General features: G+C 38.2%; 1 pseudogene; it reads left to right on the top strand.

Moving 5' to 3' along the window:
- Nucleotides 1-2410: 2410 nt before the first annotated feature.
- On the top strand, nucleotides 2411-20065 carry LOC114037216 (annotated as a pseudogene).
- The last annotated feature ends 5474 nt before the right edge of the window (nucleotides 20066-25539 follow it).

The raw sequence follows: 25539 nt of genomic DNA, 5'->3' as shown, positions 1-25539 counted from the left end.
GTCTTGCACTTCTGGGTTTCTTTTGGAAGCTCACCAATCCCAATATCTTATCTCCTCTGGTTTTCTATTCTGTTTCCATTATCTCCAAAGGGGAATGTAATATTAATGTGCTTACCCATTGAACTCTGAAAAATTAAATAGATTTAAGATAACTCTCAGTCAATAAACATTTATTAAGCACCTAATATGTACCAGGCATTGTGCTAAGCACTGAGTATTCCAATACAAAAAAGAAAGATAGCCTCGAACTTTAAGAAAAGATTTACAATCTAATAGGAGAGGACAACATACAAAATGAAATTGAAAAGTGTGTGTGGGAAGTGCTCGGGGCATGATGGAGAAGTTCAAAGGAGTGTAGCTCATTGGTAAATAAAGATTGAGAAAGTCACATATGACTAATTACTAGGTTTTCAGTGTGATCTTATGTCTTGTAGCAATGGGTGAAAGGGTAAAGGAATGCAGATGGGGTCACCCATACTTATTTAGTCAGTCAGCCCATAACCATTTATTAAGTTCCTATTATGTACCAGCCACTGTGCTAAGTGCTAGGGATACAAAGAAAGGCACAATATAACCCCTGGCTTCAAGGACCTCCCAATCTAATGGGAGGAATCAACATGCAAACAACCATGTACAAACAAGTCATCTACAGAATAAATAGGAAATAAACAAAAGAGAGAAGGCACTTGAATTAAGAGAGATCAGGAAAGGCTTACTATAGAAGGCGAGACTTTAGCAAGGACTTGAAAGAAGCAGGAGAATTCAGAAGACAGAGATGAGAAAGGAGAGCATCCAGACATCAGGGACAGTTAAGTGAAAATATCCAGAATTGAGAGATGGAGTATCTTATTCAAGGAATAGAAAGGAGACCAATGTCATTGGACAGTGTCATCCAGGGAATATAAGGCACAAGAAGACTGGAAAGGTAGAAGTGGGTGGGTTATAAAGGGTTTTGAATGCCAAATAGAGGATTTTATATTTGATCTTGGAGGTGAAGGGGAGCCTTTGGAGTTTATTGAGTGTGTGTGTGTGTGTGTGTGTGTGTGTGTGAGAGAGAGAGAGAGAGAGAGAGAGAGAGAGAGAGAGAGAGAGAGAGAGAGAGAGAGAGAGAGAGAGAGAGAGAGAGAGAGAGAGAGAGAGATCATAGGACCTGCACTTTTGGAAAATGATTTTTGTAACTAGATGGCAGATAGATGGGAGTGGTGAAAAACTGTGTCAGGAAGGCCAACCAACAAACTATTACAATAGTCCAGGTGTAAGGAGATGAGGACCTGCATGAAGGTGAGAGCAGAAGGTGGGAGAGAAGGGGTTGTATTCAAGAGATGTTGAGAAGGTAAAATTGATACGTCTCGGCAACAAATAGTGAGAGATAGCGAGGAGTTGAGGATGACACCTAGGTTGTGAGCTTGGGGAGCTAGGACAATGATGTTTCCCTTGACAGTAGTAGGAAAGTTTAGAAGAGGGGAGTGTTTGAGGGGAAAGATAATGAGTTTAGTTTTGGATATGTTGAGTTTAAGATGTCCACAAGACATCCAGTTCAAGATGTCTAATAGGCATTTGGAGATGTGAGACTGGAGGTCAGCAAAGAAGTTAGGGTTAGATGAGATTTGAGAATGATAATCATAGAGATGACAATTTATTCCATGGAAACTGATCTGGTCATAGACTTAAATCATATAGAGCAAAACGAAAAAAGAATTCAGGACAGAGGTTGAGGGAATACTCACTTTTAATGGATATCACCTGGATGAATATTCAGCAAAGGAGACTGAAAAGAAGTGGTCAGACAAGTAGGAGGAGAACAAGGAGAAGGCAGTGTCCCAAAAACCTAGAAAGAAGAGACTATTGAGAAGAGGAGAATAATTGGCAATGTCAAAGACTTCAGAGAGGTCAAGGAGAGTAAGGACTGAGAAAAGGCCATTGGATTTGTCAATTAAGAGATCACTGGTAACTTTGGAGAGAGCAGTTTTGGTTGAAAGATGAGGCCATAGATCAAATTATAGAGAGTTAAGAAAAGAGCTAGAGGAAAAGAAATGGAGCTAACTATTAGGTAGCACAGCTAGCCACCATCCTGATCCTATTCTCCAGAGGGACTAGGCACTGGGAAGTCCCTTTCACTCTCTGACAATTTCCTACCCTACCCAACTACAGAAAAATTTCATGACCTCTGTATCTCAGAAAGCAAGTGACCTTTTACTTCTGATCCCCACCTCTCTGGATGGCAGTACTTAAATTGTTAGTCTCAGGAGATGTGGATAGTTAATGTAGATTTACCCTGTCCAAGTGGCATTCCTTATACCACCAGAAATCTGCCATATTTCACAGAATGTAAGAGTTGAAAGAGATCTCAGAGGCCATTTAATTTTATATACCTGAATAGAAACCCCCTCTACAACAGTTAAGTGGTGCAATGGAGAGAGTTCTGGACCTATTAGTTGTGTTACTCTGGGTAAGTCATTTCACCTCTTTGCCTCCAGTTCCTCAACTGTAAAATAGGGGTAATAATAGTACCTATCTCCCAGGGCTGTGGTGAGAAGCAAATTAGATTAAATTTGGAAAACACTTGGTACATAGTAGACATTAAATAAATATCTCTCTGAGACTCAATTTCTTGATTTGTAAAATAAAGATTAGACAAACTTTAATGTCCCTTTGAGTACTTACGGTCCAGACCTGCTATTAGCAAAACAGCCTAATTTCTCCCTGGTACATTAATTCAAGCCAGTTTGATTAAGCAGGTTCACCCAGAAGGGAAGATGGGACTTGTAGATAGAGACAGTTACAATGACTCATGAATATCCCCGACTTCAAAGAATTCTATCTTCCAAATAGAAGTTTTATCTTGCTTGTGCAGGGTTAGAACATTCAGAAAGGGTTGCCAATTTGCTCACTTTTGGTCAGATTATCTAGCTCCCCTTTACTTACTTCAATATGATTCTCTTCAAGCTGAGTGCAACTCAGACTATTCAGATGCCCAGCCCTGGTGGTTACTTGGCCTTAAGCTACACGTTGTATAATTTCACTTTCCTGAACCCAGAGTAGATTTTCCTGAAGCTGAGACTTGGAATGGCAGTGAGGTGGAAAATAGATGTTCATGCTCTATCCTCTCACCCAGTCACCACAGCTACTCCCACCCAAGATGAGTATGACTGAGTGTCCCTTGAAATATTGACCCTTATTACCTTATAGACTGAAAAGAAAGCTCCTCTTCCATAAGTGGTTCCCAGGCATGAAGGCCAAAATATTGTTCAGTGCTTCAGGGGGCACATCAGAGAATTTTGGAAAAAATGATACAGCCCTGACATTGAACTGAACGATATGGCTCTTAGTAGCCATTTATTTCCTTTTGGATTTATCTTTTTCTGATTTGTAGGGCACACAACCTCTCTTGTGACATTCAAGATATTCTGTGAAATAAAATGAAAATAGAGCTTTGGAGCAGTAACGATTGACAGGGAGAGTCCTCAATCTGCCACTTAAGAAAGATAATTTGTTCAACGTGAAGTATAAAAAGCTTTATCTAATGGCTGCCTCAGAGTCAATGGGGTGTCCTGTCATCCAAATGGGCTGAGAAACAGGTTTCTACAACTTGCTCTTTTGAGCAATTACTGTCTTTGAGTGTGAACATCCAAGCATGCAAAATGGGACAGTAATTTATAATTGTCAGATATTGGATTGGTATAATGATATGAGATGTAAGGATTTTTGACACTAGAGACCATTTGCAGCTCAGGCCAAGATTCAGGTAGCTTGGAATGAACCTGCCTGGCCTGAGCTGGTTAGAAAAGCAGCAGGAATGATCTAGAGGCATGTGGCTTTGATGTAAACATTTTCTGACATTTGCTACTCTCTCCAGCATCACTGACCTTATTCTGCCAAACTCATCTGTGTACACTCTCTCTGCAGCAAAAGAAGGAGGAAGCAGGCCTATTTTTAACAAACAGAAATGTGTGATAAATCACATATTTTTGTGTTTGCTGAAGACCAGGCTTCTTTTTTTCAGGCTGCTGGGGAAAAGTACAGTAAAAAATATTTCTTGACTCAAGTGTTTTGGAACTTCCAGGTTTGAAAGTGTAATGGGAGATTTGGTTGGGTGACTAACGCTAAGGACAAAAGATGAGCTGTCCTTAAGTTTCCAGGAAATACCGGAAATAAAATGTGGTTCTATTTAAAAAAGATCCACTACAATTTTATATAAATTTAAGGTATTTTCTATCTATTTTTTGTGAAGCATTTAAGACCCAAGCCAGATCTACACAAAAAGGAAGCAACACCACATTCTGGTTGGAAATAAACCAGTGCATTATGGTGTGAGCTACATTTTAAGATTCAAATTAGCCCCCCATAATAAAACATTTCATAGTAGGATTAATAATTTACATTCATGTAGCCCTTTAGGGTTTACAAAGTCTTTACTAGAGTAGAGGTTCTTGACCTATTTTTCTGTCATGGATTCCTTTGTCAGCCAAGTGAAGCCTATAGATCTGTCAGTATAATGCCTTTAAATACATAAAATAAAATACAGAGAATTACAGAGGAAACAAGTTATATTGAAATACAGTTATCAAATTTTTTTTTAAAAGGCTGGACACTAGGTTAAGAACCCTGGCTTTAATCCACCCATGCTTTAATCAGAGGAATTGGATTCATATCCTGATGTTGATGCTCATTACTTGTGTGGCCATGGGCAAGTTATTTAACCTCTTTCAGCTTCAGTATCCTCATCTCTTAAACAGGGGCATTGGGCTAGGTTGCCTATGAAGTCCCTTTTAGCTTTACATCTACGATCCTATGATCAATAAATTCTTTCCTCCCCAAAAGTTCTGTCAGGTAGGTAGTACAAATACTATTATCTTCATTTTAAAGATGAAGGAACTAAGTCTGAGATAGTGATTTGCTCATGGTCACAGGGCTGATTAGAGTGAGAGTTAGGAGAGATAGGTTATTTAAGAGCTCCCATACTACCTAGATTTCTAATTGGAGGACTCCGTAGAGTCAGATTTCCTGACTCTAAATCCAGCATGCTTTTCAATTTGGATTCTTCTCTTTTTATGGATGTTGTCCTTTGCAAAGGTTTCTCTCTTATTATGTTAATGATAGAATTGATCAGGACTGTTATATAATCTTCCCATTTAGTGTTCTAGCTGGGGAAGGGATTGAAATATTTTTATACAGTAGAGTTACTAGAAATATGAAAGCCTCTGTTGACTTTACCTCAGTATTTTGAGGGAAGCTAAGAGAAAGATGAAAGTGATGTCATATCATTCCTCTGCTTTAAAATCTTCAGCAGCTCCAGGTTGCTTATTGAGTCAAGTTAAAATTCCTTTGACTGGCATTCATTGCCCTCTACATTGTAATGCATTCTTATCTTTCCAGCCAGATATAATACTATGACACTTCACATAGTCTACATTCTTGAATATAGATTATGGAACCAGAACTACTGCTTCACTATCACCCAAATGTTCTGAGGTTTTCACACTCTACACCTTTTAGTTCTATTTTTGAAATGTCCTCTGTTCCCTTCTTTGTCCATTGAATTCCCAATGCCTTTTAAAGTTCAACTCAAATGGCACTGCAAATAACTCTTTTCTTTCACATAATATTTTGTTTTGCTTGATAATAACAATAACAAATGGCTAGCATTTACAAGGTAGTACTTCAAGGTCTGCAAAATGTTTTGCCATTTTATTTCATTTGATCTTTGCGAGGTAGGTGCTATTTTTACTTTCATTTTGCAAATAAGGAAACAGAAAAAAAAAGCAGATTAAGTAAGTTGCCCAGGATCAGACAGCTGGTAATTGAACAGATAGTCCAGAACTGAATTCAGGCTTTCCTGACTTCAGGGCTAATATTCTATTCCTTGTACCATTTAGCTGCACTTATAAGGTATTGTTTTCTGTATTGTCTATAACTAGAACATCAGCTCCATGAAGGGCAGACTACATGTTATTTAAATGCTTTTACATTTCTTAATATCTAGTTATATATGCTCTGTATACAGTAGGTGTTTAATAAATTATTTTGAGTTGAATTGAATCCGTAATTACTAACCCTAAAAAGTGCTGAGGCTGTGACATTCTCTGTAGAACTCTGCTCTGGGAGATTTCCAAAGGTCACTCTCAGAGGCAATGCTATGTACATTTGTCTTACTTTACCCAAAATCATTCTCCTTCCCCTGCCCATTGATTTCCTGCTTGTCATGGAGTGCAGAAATATACAGACATGTTTTGGGCCAAATAATACAGTAGAAGCATGGTGTAGCAGAGAAAGCACTGCATTTGCAGTTGGGGATATAGGTTCAAGTCTTGACATAACCACTTACTGTAGTACCTTGGGCAAATCACTTAACCTTTCTTGGCCTTAGTTTTCTTATCTGTAAAATGGGCTAATGGTATCCCAGTTTAAGTAGGTATATTGATGTAGCTATGTCCAGTGGAAAGATTCCTGTTTTGGGAGTCAGAGGAACAGGAGGATTTGAATTCTGTTTCTGCCACTTGCTACCTGTATTACTTTGGGTCATCATTTAAACTCTCCTAGTTTCAGTTTCCTCATCTGTAAAATGAGGTATTTGGACGAGATGGCCTCTGAGATCCTTATGAGCTCTAAATCATTTGTCTGATCATCTCAGACTCTTGTCTTAGGTATATATTTCTTCAGAATGAATGATACATATTAAAACCATTTGAACCAAAATGACAGAATTGAACACTGAGAAGATAGGTTATTTAAGAGCTCCCATACTACCTAGATTTCTAATTGGAGGACTCCCTAGGCAATAATCCAGTTTTCCTCTTGGCCTCAGTGATCCAGATAGAATAATTATCGAGAAAAATGAATCTGTCTTGCTTCTTATCTCTCATTGCTACCAAATTCTCCTGGTTTCCACCATCCTGCCTTCCTGACTAAATGACAAAAATGAGGAAGAGAATAAATATATCTCCATGGTTGTGGATTTGCTTGATTGCTTACAGCTTCTCCCCCCAGGGGTTCAGCAGCCCTCCTTGATTAGGAGAAATGGCCCTGTGCATACCCTGTCAAAGACTGCCAGTCTGAACATTTAATAGGGGAGGAAACTCATTTGAGAGATGCGAATTTTCTGTGAACTCCATTAAGCAACAAAGCAGCAATGCATTAACGGGGTCAGGTTTCCAGGATATAATCGCCGACTACTTGGGGGCCACATGAGGTGCCTTCCACAGTCTGCTGTTTTCCATGTTCATCACTGATTATTTCATGATAACAGCTTCCTCTAGGGAGATGGAGAGTCCTTCTGTACATTTTAATGAGCTTGTCATTCTTCCTCAATTTATTTTCTTTGTTTCTTATTCTGTTTCTTCTTTTTCACATATTGGGTGCCACTTTTATTTGGATGATACAAGGAGACAGAGATATTTTAAATGCTGTCCAGCATGTTCAGCAGATTTTGGTAGACAAAAAACTGTTTTTTCTTTCCTAAACTTTTAAAGCAATATTGTACTTTCTTGGCTCCACTTAGCTAAACTTATTTCTTATCAGTATTTCTGATAGAAAAGACAGCATTTATTTTCAAGAGTAGCCCATGCTTTTCAAATTCATTTCCCAAAATGTATAAAATTGGCCATAGGGTTCCTGATATGGTCTTAAAAAAAGGAGCAATTTCATTGCTTAGGGAAAATTAAATAACATTTGAGTCCTGTTGCATCAAATGACATTGCTTTAAATGCCTACATATAATCAAAGATGTCTAAATTCCATCCACTCATCTACTTGTTTCAAACAATATTAGAGATAACCAAATCCTGGTCTCACAAAACAATCTAGATAATTGCTTGGAATTCCTTGAAATAGGATATGATCTGTATATACATTCAGGCCTCACCAACTCATCAACAGAAATATTATCATTTAAGATCCTATTTTGAGATAGTAGTAGATATAAAGGGCCCATCATAGAAGACCTGTGTTCAAACCATGCCTCTGCTACATACTGGCTGTCTGATTTCTGGCTGGTTATAATCTCTTGTTGCCTCCAGACCACCCTTTAAGAATATAAATTACAGAAAAATTGCTGATTTGAATTGGTAGAAGGAATTTCTGAGAATTTTTTGTGCCAATAAGACTTATTGGCAAGGGCGATGGTAGGGGTCTGATCCTATGACCCTCTCTGAAGCCCCCTTCCCAATTTCTAGTCTCAGTACTCAGTCACTTATAGATGGTCAGTCTTGGCATTCATGCAGATCCCTCCTTGTCTTCAATAGGAAAAATAAAAAAAATGGCTGCTCAGAATGGTTTGATACATATCTTCATTCATTGCATTTTTATCAGGTGTTTTGTCTTTATTTCTGTCACAGCAACCATAAAAGCTTATGCTTTAATTTTGCTAGGCTGCATTAAATTGGACATAGTGCCTGGGATGTGAGAGGTGATAAATATGCTGGTTTGCCTTAGTTAAGCTTATAACTGCAGTACCATATTTGGGTTGCAGTACTACATTGTAGGACAGATATAGACAATCTGGATCATGCCCAGAGGAGGGCAACTAATATAATTGAAAGGTCTGGAAAACCACCAAAGGAAAATCAGTTGAGGGCATTGAATATGTTTAGCATGGAGCTTAGAAGGTTTAGTGGTAACAATGAGAGGGATCGAGGTTGTTCCCCTAGTCACCAGAGGGAAGAAGTAGCGATAATAGCTGGAAGTAGATTTAGGCTTGACATAAAGAAAGATTTCTTAATAATTAGTCAAATCAAGTCAACAAGCATTTATTAAGTGTCTACTATGTTCCAAGACTAACAAGCATTTATTAAGTATCTACTATGTTCCAAGACTGGTGTTGAACCTAATAGGATACAAAGAAAGGGGGAAAAAAGAGTTTTTGCCCTCAAGGAGTTCACAATCTAAAAAGTTATTCCACAATGGAATGAGTTGTCTCAAAGGGGTAGTGAGTTCCTCCTCACTGAGGGTCTTTAAGCAGAGATTGGAGATGTGGTAGAGAGGATTCTTGTTCATGTATGTTGGACGGTATAGTTTTTGAGGTCCATTAGATTCCTCAAATGCTATGTTCTTTCTTAAACCCATGTTGTTCCTGAAGGTTTTTAAAAATATAATTTTGTTATGTTGGAATGAGCTCAAGGTTAAGTTATGTGAATGATTTACCTCAGAATTTTAGTGTATTAAGATAATATAGTTGAACTTATGATGAATTCTGGTTGTCCATGGAGAAATTTTCATCGGCATTTCAGATAGCTATTTTTAGTGAATAATATTCATGACTAAAACTCTTTTTAGCTTTACTTGTCTAAATTAAAAATGTAATTTAATCTTTGTAAATAAACATATGCTTTGTGTTAGTAATGCTTTGTAAACACAAAAAAGAAAACAACACACAAATCTCTACAGTTTTCCTTTAGCAATAAATTCATAAAGATTGTACTCATTTGGTCTAGTCCATAGAAACATAATAATAATATTATCTATCATTTACATAGTACATTAAGGTTTGCAAAGTGCTTTATATATATCATCTCATTTGATCCTCCCAATAATATTGAGAGTTAGCTATTATTATTATTTTAGTTTTGCAGAGAAGGAAATAGAAGTCAAGAGGTTAAATAACTTGCTCAGTGTCATGTTGCTACCAAGAGTCTAAGGCAAGATTTGTATCCACATCTTCCTGCTTTTAAATCCAAGACTCTATCCACTGTACCATATACCTCTCAGCACTTTTTGAATTTAACCTTAGAGGCCTAATTTTTTTTGCCTGAAGTATGTATGAATCCCCTCCAGACCATTCCTGACAAGTGCCTATCTCTGCTTGAACTCCTTGTGTAAAGGGAGAACTCAATACCTCACAAAGCAGCTTATTCCATTTTTGGATAGCTCTGAGTTTTTAAGAAATTTTTATTTATACTGAATTGAAATCTGCCTTCTTATAACTTCTAACCTTTGGCCCCTGAGAGATAGTATGATATGAAGACAGAAGGCTGGAGTTAAAGTCAGGAAGAAGAAAGTCAAATGTGGCCTTGGGAACTCACTACTCATGTAGCCTTGTTGTTGTATGCCAGGCTACTGGTAGAACTACAGAAAATTGAGTTAGTCCCTGTACTACCACAACACTAGCTGGGACTATTGTGAGCAAAGAAGTTATGAATAAAACCTGAGTCAATCTGAATTTACTTTGCTTCTAGATGGATTGATCTGGGACCCAGCTATAGGTAGGCCTTAGCCGGACTGTACCAGGTGAAAGCAGCATAAGCCCATTCTCCATCCCTGTTTTTGCTTTGATGAGGCCTCCTCTATTTTACTGCAAGGATGAAGGGGAGCTGTAGTGCTGTGAAGTTGACTTTTGTGATCCTGGTTGTCTATGATATCATCATCCAAGGGTTGGAGGGAGGGGTTTTGTGAGGTAGGATATTGGTGGGACTGCAGACTCCAACCAACTGGCACTACTGGCCAGCAACAATTATTCACCACTCCCCTCATGCCAGCAATAAATACTTATTCTCCTCTGGAGCAGAAGCTATCTTTCTTTCCTACCTTTTCCCATAATCTTCTCCCAATTCAGACACTCCCAAATCCTACCACTCCCCAGTCCTTTTCTTTCTAGACTCTCTTTTCCCATCATTATTAAGAGTAGAGACAATGGTATGAATAGAATGCTGAACTTGTAGGCAGAAAGAAATCAGTTCAAATTTTGGCTCCAACACTTACTGTTCATACAGCTATAGGTGAGGTATTTTCTTGGCCTCAACAAATTGCCTGGGATTGATCTATTGCAAATAGATAGATTGTACTCATAAACAAGTAGAGAGAATTCCCACATTGAAGAAATCATAGATCCTTGATGTATTGATGTATTTACACAAGTAAAAGGTGGCAAATTTGACCCTGTGTTAATAGAATGTCTTGGCTAATTACATGGCTATTGGATTTTGAAATAAAACATGATGGAGATGCTTAAGCATTTCTTAATCATACTTTTCTTACCACTTACATCTTAATCCTAGGTGGAAAATATTAAATACAAATAAAAGAGAATTAGCAAAGCCTTGCAATCAAAAACTGGATTTCATGACTCAGAGGATAGAATACTCTAATCAAACATTTTTTTTATCAAGTAGAGCTTGTTAGATTCCATGGTAGGATGAATATGAACAGAGGATATAAAATGATATTTAGCTAGAGGAAAGATCAATTACTTATGCATTGATAAATAGAATTGCTTTCTGCAGTTTGCCTTCGAGAAATACTGACTTCATAAAAGAATAGTAGCTAGTGTACAGCACTGTAAGGTTTGCAAAATGCTTTACATATACTAACTCACTTGTTCCCCAAAACAATACTGTGAGGTAGGTACTGTTATTATCCTTATTTTATGGATGAGGAAATTGAGGTAGATGGAGGTTAAGTAACATATCTGGGGTAACACAGTTGATAAGCTTCTGAGTCAGAAATTGAACTCAGGTCTTCCTGACCTCAAGTTCCATGATCTATCCACTAGATCTATTTCCAGCCAATGGTCAACTGATAAACCAATTTGTGTAAAGAAAGCCTTAATTTTCAATAAGTCCCCTCCCCTTTTAAGTTTGAGGTCTTGATTCTTGAATTCTGTAGAGAAATTCAGGAACTAAAATATGCATTCAAATGCTTTTTTGGTGGTATTTATTGGTATAAAGCAATTTAAAAATAGTCCATGGTTCAAGCTGTCAATGAGTTGAGATCTACATACAAAGATAATTATATAACATTTAAAATTTGTATAATACCTATCATCCCAAGATCACAAAGGAGCCATTTTACTAAAGACATAAAAGAATTGCCAATCCTGGAAATTTTAGAGAGAAAAGAAAGCATTAGTATATGGTGTAAAAATAGAATTTTGCAACAAATAATGAATGGGTGCTTATTTCCTGCATTATTCTGAAATGTGTAATTTCAGTTGTTTCTTTTCAAGTTACAGCCAAATGGCAAAACCTCTTCTCATTCAGAAAGGATGTTATTAGGTTTACATTTTTAAAAGCAGCTGTGTTAAGGTCTCCAAAAATTGTATAAAATGGCCAATGCCATAGCTTGCCGACCTGGCAATACATTTCAATGAACTGAAGAGTGAATTTATGGAACAACACTTTATCTTAGTTACTTTTGTTTCCTTGGATGCCTTAGGAGGTGATGAAAACATGAACTGAATTACTGAATCACAGAATTTCAGAGTTGAAAAGGACCTTGGCAGCCATCTAGAACAAATCATAGTTAAAAAAGATTGAGGAAGAGAATCCATTATCCCTGAAGATAGCCCAATCTAATTTTGGATAGCACTAATTTTTATTAAGTTTTCCCTTGCATCAAGATTAAATTTGCTTAATTTTAGAATTTAAATCATTCTAAATTCAGTACAGACAAGATGGTGCAATGGGACTTACTGAATTTGGAGTCAAAGGACATGAGTACAAATTCTGCCTCTGACATGTATTACTTATGTAACAAGATAAATTGTCATAATCTCAGGGCCTCAGTTTCTTCAAATGTAAAATGAGATTTGTATGGACTCAAAGGTACATTGCATTTCTCAATCTATTGTGCTATGATCTTAAGATAGAAATACATAATATAATTTTTATTGGAGGGGATGAAAGAATAGTTTTTTCCCTTCCCTTTTGGGATAAATAACTTACATGACTCTTTTTGCCTTTGGAACCTTCACACAAGAAAATCTTTTGTCTATCACATGGTTGAGAAACACAAGCAATACAAATTTTTTTTTTTTTTACAATTGGAAGTTTGGTCTATGTCTCTTTTTCTCCTCTCTTCATACTAACATTATTTGTGGTGTGGACACTGGATAAGCGCTTCCTCAAGAGAAACTCATAATATCTCTATGAAATCATCAACATGCCTCCTAAAATGCCAGCACAACATCAAATCAGAAATAGGTATTGATGAAAAACAAAAACAAGCTATTCCAAAACAATTTCATTTGTGGATAGTGTTACTCTGCTCTGGTCTTTTTAAGCCCCATATAAAATCCTATCTTTTTACTGGAAGTCTTCCCCAAACTTCCTTAATTCTAGTGTCTTCCTTCTGTTAATTATTTTCCTATTATCCTATATTTAAAGCTTGCTTTAAATATATTTGTTTGTGTGTTGTCTCCTTCATTAGGTTATGAGCTCCTTGAGGGCAGGAACTGTCTTTTACTTTTATTTATATCCTCATTCCTTAGCACACTGCTTAATAAATATTTATTCATTGAATAATTAGGTGGTGCAATGGATAGAGCACTGGATCTGCAGTCCAGGAAGACTTGAATTCAAATCTGGCCTCAGACCTTATTAGCTGTGTAACCCTGAGCAAATCACTTAACCTCTGTCTACCTCAGTTTCCTCATCTGTAAAATGGGATTGTAATAGAACTTGCTTTCCTGGATTGTTGTGAATATAAAATGAGATATTCATGAAGCACCTTGCAAACCTTAAATGCTAGCTAATATTATTTTTTTGAGATGCAGTGCTAATGTACCAATACTGAAAAGGCCAGTTTAAGCTTTAAAAAAACTTTAATAAATCAAAAGAATTAAAAACTTTAGATAAATATAATATGCCATCATTTGCTGATCTCTGATATGGTTCCACCAGTATTTTCGTCTTTGGAAAATCATATTAAAACAGATGACTGTGTCAAGGCAAGGGGAATTTAAAAATAGATTTATCTCAGCAACTCAGACTGAAGGATTCATATTCGTATAGACAAGGTTGTCATTTCTCCTAAATTGATCCAATTTTCCATAAAAGATAACAGGAGGGCAGATATAGCATTTTTTGACTCACATTTAACTGTAGGGGAAGAGGATATTGCTAGTTAATGCAAGATGAAGTTAAACAGATACAGGGAATTTCTTACATCCTCCTCCCTTGGCCTCTTCAAGATGGAGACCAAGCTTGGTGCTAAGGTTTTACACATGGTCTGAGTTCAGAGAAATTCTTGGATGTTGAGTCCAACTGTTCTAGTGTCAAGAATGATTTAAAAAGGAATGTAAACTGCTTGGAAGAACTTGGAAGAAACATAATGACATATCCATGTTTGGGAAGTTAGGCTTTATGAAATCTAGGCAATCCAGTAGGATCTTTCCCATGTCCTAGTGCAGGAGTTCTTCACTTGGAGGCCATTTTTTAATTGATAATTTCATTTCAATACAATTAATTTCTACTTTAATCCTATGTATTTTTATTTACATGTTTAAAAACATTATTCTAAGGATTTCATATTCTTCACAGACTGCCAAAGGGAACTGTGGCACAAAAAAATTAATAATCCCTGCAGATACCCACCCTAATTTTTGTGAGCAATCCATACCATAAAAAAACTCAAAAATGGGTTTGCTTTATTAAATTTACCAGCACTGGGAGGACAGCGTTGTCTTCCCTCTTCCTCAAATGTTTCTTAAACTCTTATCAGTGCAATGTTGCCCTGCATTGATGGCTTTGCTGCTATCCACCAACTCAGTGCTGAACTAGCAAACTACTGTAATATTTACAGAAACTGCGGGCCAAGGCTTGAACTGTTTCTTTGATAACAATATTGATAGTGTAGTCAAGCAAGGGTTCTTGACTTTGTGTGTGTGTGTGTATGTTTGTGTATGTGTCATGAACACCTTTTGCACTCTGGTGAAACCTATGGACTTCTTCTCAGGATAATATTTTAAATAATTGAAAGGAAATGCTAAATTTTGGTTTGAGGTCAGTGAAAATAAAGATTTTTTTTTTATCTGTCCAAGTTCACATACCCCTTGAAATGCATCTATTGACCCTTATGTATCTGTAAACTCTAGGCTAAGAAGAACTCCTGATTTAATAGGAAAGGCATTGGACTGGGAGTCTGGTGACAACGGTTCTAGTTCAGTATTTAACTAGTTCTGCAACCCTGAACAAGTCAATTTTCTTGACTGTCAAATTAGAGAATTCCAGGACTAGACAATTTCCAAAGGTCTTTCAGTTCACAAATTGTGACTGGAAGTAACATTGGTTAGAAGAAAGGGTGAATAAAAAAGATCTTGGGATTAGAGCAAAGATTATTTCAGAATATTGCCTAAGGATAGACATATATTCATCACCAATTGTGTCCATAGCACATGGGAGAAAGGAATATAGGTTTCAAGAAATAAATCACAATAAAATCAGTAATTAAATTTGGGCGAAGTATGACATCTTACATACAACCCTAGGAAGAACAAAGCACATGAATCATAAAGGAAGTAATCTTGGTAACTGCATTTCATGAAGAGGTTTTGTAATCTCAAGATTTATCCTTACCAATTCTTTCCAATATATCACTTGGTTCACTATCCACCGATGTCTTGCATCTTGGTATTACTTTGTATTAGTCACTGAGAATATAACTCATTACTAGGATAGTCAAATATCTACCACTGATAAAGTTATGAGCAAAGAGATTTTTTTTTTTTTTTAGAAAAAGGATGGATAGAAAGAAAGGTGAATTTCAGTGTTAAGGCAACTCTACCCTCTTGTGACAGAACTTAAAATTACAGGATTCCCCCCACCCCCTTAATGTAGATTGGTTTATTTTTGGAAAGGTCTTGATATATGGAATGCAATTGCTTTCATTATCATCTGTGATTTTTATTTAAAATAATCAATCCACGAGTATTTATTGAGCTTTTAAAAAGTGAATAGCATTGTTTTAACTGCTCATTAGTACACATTCAAAGAAAATAAATGATCCATGCCCTAAAGAAGTTTACAGTTTTATAGGAAAGACTGATAAACTATAAAATTATGTTGCATAGAAGAGGAAGGGATAGGTCAATGTTGTGCTAACTGATGAGAGAACGTGAAAAAATCAGAAACATAAGCAACAGAGACATCTTCTGCTTGCCAGGGCATATATCAGGGTTGATATATAAAATCTATGAAGACTTTTCAAATCTGATGAAAACTAGATACTTTTGGTGTTTCACCTTGGGGAGCGATGCCACCAAAAGAAAACTATACAATACTGCAAAGAATCATGAAGTATTAGACAAAAACTGAAGATCCTAGGAGGTCACAGGTTGTATTTTCATCACTACTGCTAATTGATGGTTGAGCTTTTAGAAGAACAAGGTGGATATGGAGAGTGAACAGCTAACCAAGATGTTATTTGAGAATGATAGAGCATTTACTAAGCACTTACTATGTGCCAGGTACTATGCTAAGTACTTGGGATACAAATACAGTTATCACTTCCACGGGGGAGGGTGGTTAGAGGCACAGTACCCCTGTGATCTGGAAAACACATGTAAATTTTTTTTGGCTCTCCCTTTATGACAGAGAAGAAGTCTGATTTTTTTTCTTTTTCTTTAGTGGGGTGTTCACAGTACCTTACTGTAAAATTTGGGTTAAGTATTTGGTCATCTGCTGGGCCTTCACATGTCATCTGCAGCTTCCACAAAACTCCCCCAAAATTCCAATTTAATTTCTTATGCCAACCCACAATATATCAAAACTGTAATGGGGAAAGTCATGATGTGGAAGGGATAACTGTGTAAGCCAAAAGACAATCATCATCAAAGAGCTTACATTCTAAAGGGGAGCTAGAAAAGGACACTATACACATAAGTGAAAGATTGCTAATCAGAAGATGGAGAAGTGAAAAATAATGAGAAGTGGAAATAGGAATGAAGATTGTGTTGGCATTTAAATCCCTCCACAATCCCCCTGTAGTTTCCCTTTCCAAACTTCACATTATTCTTCTTTAGGAAGTCTGTTGTCCAAACTTGTCTATTTACTCTTCCTTATGCATGATATTCTATCTTCTATGTCCATATCTTTGAACAGGCTATCCTGTAACCCTGGAAAGCTTTTCTTCTTCCTTCCTATCCCATATCCCTAGCTCCCTTCAAAGTTAAGCTTCTTTGGCTTTCTTCAAGTGTCAGCTAAAATTTTACTGTGTGCAAGAAGCCTTTCCTGGGCCCCGTAATGTTGGTGCCTTCCCTTAGAGACTATCTCCAGTTTATTCTGTATATATCTTGTTTGTGCATAGTTAGTTGCAAATTCTTTCTTCCTTATTAAATTTTAAGCTCCATGAAAGCAGAGACTGTTTTTGCCTTCCTTTGTATCTCTAGTGTTTAGCACAGTTTCTAACACATAGTAGGTGTTTAATAAATGCATGTTGACCAAGATTAAGTGCCTTATTCTACATTTTTATTATTCAGTCATTTTTCAGTCATGCCTGATTTTTCATGACCTCATTTGGAGTTTTCTTGGCAAAGATACTGGAGTGGTTTGCCATTCGCTTCTCCAACTCATTTTACAGATGAGGAAATTGAGGCAAACAGGGTTAAATGACATTCCCAGGGTCCCACAGCTAGTAAATGTCTGAGGGTAGACTTGTACTTAGGAAGATGAGTCTTCTTGACTCAAGGCCTGGCACTCTATCCCCTATGCTACCTAGCTGCCCTTCTTCTACATAGGCCTACCTTAATTTCCCTCAGTTATTATTGCCTTCTATCCCCCAAAACATTTTATACTTATTTTGTGCTTTGAAATCTGTGTATATAGTGTTTTGTCTCCAATAAAAAATAAGCTCCTTTTAGGCAGATGCTGTTTTTTCTCTGGTTCTCTAGTACTCTGCCTATTATACTACCTGGGTGGTACATGCATCAACAGCAAGGATAAAAAATGGACAGATTAAGTGCAAGTATGCACCAAATATTAAAAGTCCCACAAAAAGGCCTATGGTATATTGGGTATATCTTTTACAGAGAATTTATTGGACATGAGTAAGAATAGCTCAAGTTTGAGAAATCATGGATACATCATGATCAATGATGGGATTACCTACAACAGGCAGGCAGTCAACAAGCATTCATTAAGCACTTACTATGTGCCAGTTTACTAAGTGCTGAGGATATGAAGTAAGGTGAAAACATTCCTTGTCTTGAAGGAGCTCATATTCTAATGGGGAAGACAATACACACAAAAAAACCCAATATGTAATATATACAATATCAATAGAAGGCCCCAGGGAAGGGGACCAGGTAAGGCTGCTTGCAAAAAGTAGGATTTGATTTGAGCCTTAAAGGAAGTCAAGCAAATCAAAAGGCAGAGATGAAGAGGGAGAACATTCCAGGCATTGGGGTAAAAGGGACGGAGCCAGTGAAAAGGCATCCAGTTGGGTGGTCATGTGTCATTTTAAAGGAGTGGCAAGATCAGTGTTGCTAAATTATAGAGTAGGGGAAGTGGAGTAAAATGTAAGAATACTGGTAAAGTAGGAAAGGGACCAGATTATGAAGGGCTTTGAATGCCAAACAAAATATTTTATATTAGATCCTGGAGGTAGTAACAAACCCTTGGAGTTTATTGAGTAGGGGCATAACATGCTCAGATCTGACCATGGACAACTTGACTTTAGGGAGATTGTTTTATGAGCTGTGTTTTAATGGACTGGGGTAGGGAGAGATTTGAGGCAGGGAGACCAATCAGCAAGCTATTGTAATGAAATTGCTATATATTATATGTAATTCATCCATCTATTTACTCTATGTGTTATTTAGGCAATTTGTTGATAATATATAGTCTAGGCTGTTTTTCTCTCTCATCTACCTTTTTGTGTTATGCTTTTATTGCTCATTAAGTTCACAAGATTCAAAGTTATTTATAAAGAGGTGATTATTGTAATGGATCAGAGATTTATTACAATTTCATATCACTTATCAGTGACTTCAGAGAGATGTTGATGTAAACAAGCTAGAGCCCATGGACCCTACCTCCAAACACAACAGCTCAGTTGCTGATGCCAGGCTTTGCTTCTCCTAGACCAAGGAGCTCTGGGCCTAGCTGACTAGAATCATCTGAAGCCCTGGACCTAGAGACTCAGATCATGGAGGATATCTGTGAAGCTGCTACCCATAGCTGGTTCAGTGGAAGGTGGACACACGACCCCTGATCCTAGGTGAAGCAGTGAGTGAGCCACTTTGCATTACCCTAAACATCATGAAGCATGTGAGAAGGGCCACAGTGAAGGTGCTTTGGGGGCTGGAATGTCCAGAGCAAGGTTAGGGCTTCTCTGGGGGGGTCTCCTCAGAGTCCTGAAGAGCCGACTGCTGGATATGGATGAGGACCTTCAGACAGAGAAGCCTGGAACATGATTGCACACCTGACAGATAAGATAATAGGAGACATTAAGAAGTATATTCAGCATATCATCCTATCACCAGATTTGATCCAGAATGAAGAGGCTGTATCCCTACTCATAAAATACCTGGATGACAAGCTAATTCTTCTCAATGAGTCATTGGTAAAGGAAAATCTCTGTAGGATTCTGGGAACTCTCTGGAATGTCTCTGCTGATTTCTGTAGAAGATTTTATTGTATGTTGGATCCTTAGTAGATTTTTTCCCAAGCAGAGGGCAAAGGTTGCCCCTGGAAAGCCTGAAGGATGGATGCCATAAGACTCTGGATGCTAAACCAACACATACATTAAGCAGTATTACCTGGACAAGCTCAAACAGGATAAAGGGACAACCATTTCCAAGAGACCAATGGTGTAGAATTATATACTATATATAGTATATAATTCAGGCAGCTGAGTGTCATGTTACTATAAGGTAAGGCAACAGTGGCTGGCTGTGGAGGTGCTACATTCTGAGGACCTAATTGCCCTAATGCCAAAGGCCCAAGTGACCCTTTGTCATTGTTGAGCTCTGTACCTACCACATTTTTCTGCTGGCCTGAAGCCAGAGGACCCAGGTCAAGACCAAGACCCTACACCCCGGGTAGGATGAGCTGTTTTACTTCTCAGTTCCCCCAGGGCTGTGGTTCTATTGGGCAGCCTATGTGGTCTTCACCATGACTGTCTATTCACCAATGACTTTGCTGGAGAGACCACCATGATCCTGAGCAGCACCAGCAGGCTTAGTAGGCCCCAAATGGGGAGCAGTATGAGGAGCATGCAGTCCACTTCTCTTCACCTCAGCAGGCTCAAAGTCAATGTGAAATCAGCACTGAAGATGCTGGAGGGAAGGATGGATACAGAAGCACAGGAGTTTGTGAAGAAATTCAAAGAGATGGAGAAGAACATGAGAGATGGTTAAGCACAGGTGCTGCACTCCACACCCTCTTTCTCCCTCTCCTACCCACCTGTCTTCTACCTCAGGCCACAGTTATCTATATGAAGGTGGCTAGATGCATATGGTCTTTTCATCAAGAATTTCCTGTACAGGGGCAGAACCAAGATGGTGGAATAAAAGCAGTGACTTGCTTGAGCTGTCCCCCAAACCCTTCCCAATGCCTGTAAAGAATGGCTCTAAACAAATTCTAAAGCAGCAGAACCCACAAAAAGATAGAGTGAAACAAATTTCCAGCCCAAGACAACCTGGATGGTTGATCACAAAGGTCAATCATGCTGGGCAGGGAGAGGAACACAGTTCAGTGTAAGCATGGAGGCAAAGAACAGGCTTCAGCAAACCTGGAGCAAGCCTCAGGGGACTGAATCACAGGGAGCTGTGGTGTTTTCCAGACTTCTCAACCCATGAAGGCCAAAGAGAATTTAGAAGGTCAGTAGGAAAAGTTGTTGACCACGATGAGAGGGAAACTTGATCCCAGCCCCAGTCCTGGCACAGCCCCAGGGCAGTGGCTGCTTCCAGAGCTTCTGGCCCACAGACTGAGGGGGAATCAAGTGACTGATCAGAGAGGGATTGCAGGGATCTTTTTCCTGGTGCTGAGGCAGAATTCTCTTGCTTTGCCTGTACTTGGATTTGGGTCGCAGTTCTGGGTGGCAGTCTTGGGGTGAGGAGGAACACTGATGTGGTGGAGCTTGTAGTGGTAATAGAGAGGGAATCCTCCTCACAGTTCCAAGGCAGAAAAGAGTGCTTGTGGTCACTCATAGACCAGAGCACAGGCCAGGAAAGGAATAAACACCTCACCTCTTATCATACCACCTTGGAAGAACTGAAAATTCACAGGTCCCTAGAAGTATCTCTGAAAACAGCTGCACAAAACCCCTGAAGCTTGGGACAGTACCTTCTCCACACTGGAAGCAGACTTCTACCTTAACGAAGAGTTTAAAACTCAAGTCATTGACTGGGATCCTGAATAAAGTGCACAAAAAAAGTCAGATCTAGAATCTCTCTTTGGTGACAAAGAAGATCAAAACATACAACCAGAAGAAGACAACAAAGTCAAAGCTCCTACATCCAAAGCCTCCAAGAAAAATATGAATTGGTCTCAGGCCATGGAAGAGCTCAAAAGGATTTTGAGAAGAAGTAAGAGAAGTAGAGGAAAAAACTGGAAAGAGAAATGAGAGTGATGCAAGAAAATCATGAAAAACGAGTCAACAGCTTGCTAAAGGAGACCCAAAAAATACTGAAGAAAATAACACCTTGAAAAAATAGCCTAACCCAAACAAAAGAGGTCCAAAAAGCCAATGAGGAGAAGAATGCCTTAAGAAGCAGAATTTGCCAAATGGAAAAGGAAGCCCCAAAACTCACTGAATAAAATACTTCCTTAAAAATTAGAATAGAGTAATTGGAAGCTAGTGACTTTATGAGAAATCAAGACATTGTAAGACAAAACCAAAAGAATGAAAAAATAGAAAACAATGCAAAATATCTCATTGGAAAAACAACTGACCTGGAAAATAGATCCAGAAGAGATAATTTAAAAATTATTGGACTATCTGAAAGCCATGATCAAAAAAAGAGCTTAGACATCATCTTTCAAGAAATTATCAAGGAAAACAGCCATACTTTTTTAGAACCAGAGGGCAAAGTGGAAATGGAAAGAATCCATTGATCACTTCCTGAAAGAGATCCCCAAAGGAAAACTCCTAGGAATATTGTAGTCAAATTCCAGAGTTCCCAGGTCAAGGAGAAAATATTGCAAGCAGCTGGAAAGAAATAATTCAAGTATTTTGGAAACACAATCAGGATAGCACAAGATTTAGCAGCTTTTACATTAAGGGTCTGCAGGGCATGGAATATAATATTCCAGAGGTCAAAAGAGGTAGATTACAACCAAGAATCACCTACCCAGCAAAACTGAGCATAATCCTTCAGGGGAAAAAATGGTCATTCAGTGACAAAGAGGACTTTCAAGCATTCTTAATGAAAATACCAGAGCTGAATAGAAAATTTGATTTTTGGATACAAGACTCAAGAGAAACATGAAGAAGTAAACAGGAAAGAGAAATCATAAGGGACTTATTAAGGTTGAACTATTTACATTCCTGCATGGAAAGATGATATTTGTAACTCATGAAACTTTTGTCAGTATTAGGGTAGTTGGAGGGAAAAATTATATGTATGTATGTATGGATAGATAGATAAATAGATAGATAGATAGATAGAGGGCACAGGGTGAGTTGAAGATGAAGGGTCATATCTGGAGAATAAAATTAAGGAGTGAGAGAGGATTATACTGGGAGAATGTGAAAGGGAGAGACAGAATGGGGTAAATTATCTCACATAAAACAGACAAGAAAAGGCTTTTACAGTGGAGGGGAAATGGGGGAAGATGAGAGGGAATGAGTGAATCTTATTCTCATAGGATTTGGCTTAAGGAGGGAATACCATACATCCTCAATTGGATATGGAAATCTATCTTACCCTACGGGAAAATGGAGGAGCAGGGACAAGAGAACTGGGGGATGATAGAGGGGAGGGCAGATGGGGCAAGGGGTAATCAGAAGTAAGCACTTCTAATGAGGGACAGGGTCAAAAGAGAAATAGAATAAGTGGGGGGGGCGGAATAGGATGAAGGAAAATATATTTAGTTTTTCACAACATGACTACTATGGAAGTGTTTTGCATGACTACACATGTATAACCTGTATCGAGTTGCTTGCCTTTTCAATGAGGGTGGGTGGGGAGGGAGGGTGGGAGAAAATTTGGAACCTAAAGTTTTAAAAACAAATGTTAAAAAATTGTTTTCATATGCAACTGGGAAATAAGATATACAGGCAATTGGATATAGAAATCTGTCCTGCCCTACAGGAAAATTGAAGGGGAAGGAGATAAGGGAAGGGTGGGGGGAGATAGAAGGGTAGGCAGATTAGGGGAAGGGGTGTACAGAATGCATACCATCTTGGGGTCAGGGGAGGAACAAGATGGGGAGAAAATTTGGAACTCAAAATCTTGTGGAAGTGTATGTTGAAAACTAAAACTAAATTAATAAAAAAAATTTCCTATTCAATTCCTTCTGGTGTAACTTTAGTGGTCATCATGAAAGAGTCTTATAGGTTCAGAATTTATGATGTTTCTCCTCATTCAGTGTTGTATGTGCCTCAGTCAGTCACAGATAATAGCTTTTATCTGCTCCTAGTTCAATGCTGGTTTGATGTCTTTTCTGTAAACACCCTCTTGGGCCACTGGAGCCTAAGGCTCCACCTGTCAGTGACAGCTACCTTCCCTTCTTCCCAGAGACCCAACAGTGCGACCCAAAGGACCCATTCAGCTGTTAGAATACTTAGGGCAGGCTGATTGAAGCTTTGAGGTACCAGGTGGTGCAGGCTGGAAACCACTGGGGGCGAAATAGGGGAAACAAATCCTCTAATTCTGCTTCACCTAACTGTGTAGCTATCTGATGAACCTAAGGGATATTTCCCACTGCCCAGTTACTTTCCCACTCCATACAACCTCCACCCCAATCTCTAAAGGCACTATCAAGGAAATTCAGTTCAAGTCTGACAAATTTGGTAGCCAATTTGTATTACAGTCTCCAGAAGATGGTTATCAAACCCCAAGTAGGCTAATATGGGAAAGGTTCTCTGGATTTTGTTTTGCAGTATAAGAATGATGGTCTCTTGGCCAGGGTTGGAATGCACCTAGGAAGTCAGTAAACATATTTTTGCTTAGAATATTGTGAATCTGATCAAGAGTATTTTTAAAGAAGACAGGAGGAGAAGGAGAATACAACCCATATATGTGAATCTTTCTGTCTTTAGTAACAAAACAGGAAGAAGAATAGTAGAAGAGAGGACCAGTGATCCATAGGAGATTATTTCCAGAAGGCAGAATTCAATTCCATGTCTTCAGATATCTGAATGCAAATGCACAAATTTTCAACAAAAAAGTAATGTGCACTAATGATCCTAATACAAGGAGGCAAATTTGACTTGAGGGTGATAAAAAATGAATGACTAAATGGAAAAGCATATATTAAGTACTCACTATGTGCCAATACCATTGCTAAGTGCTGGGGTTACAAATAGAAAAAGTGAGACACTCACTTCTCTTAGGGAGCTGACACTCTAATTAGAGGAGACAACACACATAGTTTAGCTGCTGGGCAGCTGGAAAGGCCCAGAGCTCCTATGGGTACAGTGACAAGGCAAATGGTGAGTCCCAGGAGTTCTTCAGTTGCATCAGCAGGTCTGATGACAATATCTATATCTGACTGGTATAAAAGTAGTTAGTCAATAAACATTTATTAAGCACCTATTATATGGCAAACACAAAATATAAATATGAAAAATATATATAATCCTTCCCTTCAAGGAGCTTATGATCTGATAGGGGAGGGGGAGAAATGCACTGAAAGAAGCTGAAGAGGGTAGGGAAGCTAAGGGAAGAAGATATGTGGCATGAGTATGATTAAGAAGTGCAAAGAAGTCCAAAGCAGGTGTAGCCAGGTGGGAAATTAAGAGATGGATGTTCTAGGTCCCCCTCTTTAAATGGAGGTTTTGGAGCTAATAGCTTTGCCTTCCAATCAGAGGGCAAGAGGGTACTGAAAGGTGTGAGTACCAAGGTTGATTCAATCTTGCAGGATGATGAGATTTCCCAATGGTGAGGTTTCTAGGTGGCAAGGTAGAGAAGTTAAAAGAAATCCAATCAGGTGTGGGAAATAAAGGGCAGATGGTAAAGATGGTGGTCTTCCATCTCATAAGAAGGGATATCATTGGTGACTTCCATCTCATTCAAGTGATGTGAGCAATTAAGCACACTAGATAGGTTCTTGGTGTCCTGGGACCTGGGGGAAAGGACAAAGGACAGGGAAAGGGTGGGTACCTCTGGAATAACTATCACTGAGACAGTAGAATGGGTCATATGATTGGGCTAGTGTTCTGAGAGGTTATACCCGAGACAAAGAATGTCAGTTTCTTTAGAGTAGGAACTGTTTACTTTTGTTTCTGTTATTTCCAACATCCAGTAGAATTCCTGACTCAAGTAGTAGATGCTTAATTAATCAAGTAAGTAGATGCTTAATTAATATTGTTGAATCAATGAATGAAAAAGGCATAGACTCAATTGAAGAGATATAGTAGAATTACAAATTGGGAAGATATAGCCATCTGAGGAAATTCAAAAAGCTGAGGGGGACTACATAGTAGAAAGTATTTAAGTAAAGATCACTTGAGTGGGGAAATACAGAGGATGAATCATCACTTGTCAGGGGATGCTGTAGAGGGGTTTTTGATCCTGTTAGAACAGGCAGTGGCTCATATCCCTTCCAACTCATAAGATTCTATGATTTCCTTGGTGATCTCATTGACTCCCATGGCTTCAATTCAATTAACTTCCAATGCTGATGAAGCATCCAGCATGTTTAAGGCACTGTATAGGGATGTAAA

Source organism: Vombatus ursinus, unplaced genomic scaffold (genome assembly GCF_900497805.2).
Source record: "Vombatus ursinus unplaced genomic scaffold, bare-nosed wombat genome assembly UNPS02010284.1, whole genome shotgun sequence".
In the NCBI taxonomy this organism is placed as follows: domain Eukaryota; kingdom Metazoa; phylum Chordata; class Mammalia; order Diprotodontia; family Vombatidae; genus Vombatus; species Vombatus ursinus.
The sequence above is the reverse complement of the archived record's forward strand: the minus strand, read 5'-3'. Positions and strand labels throughout refer to the sequence as shown.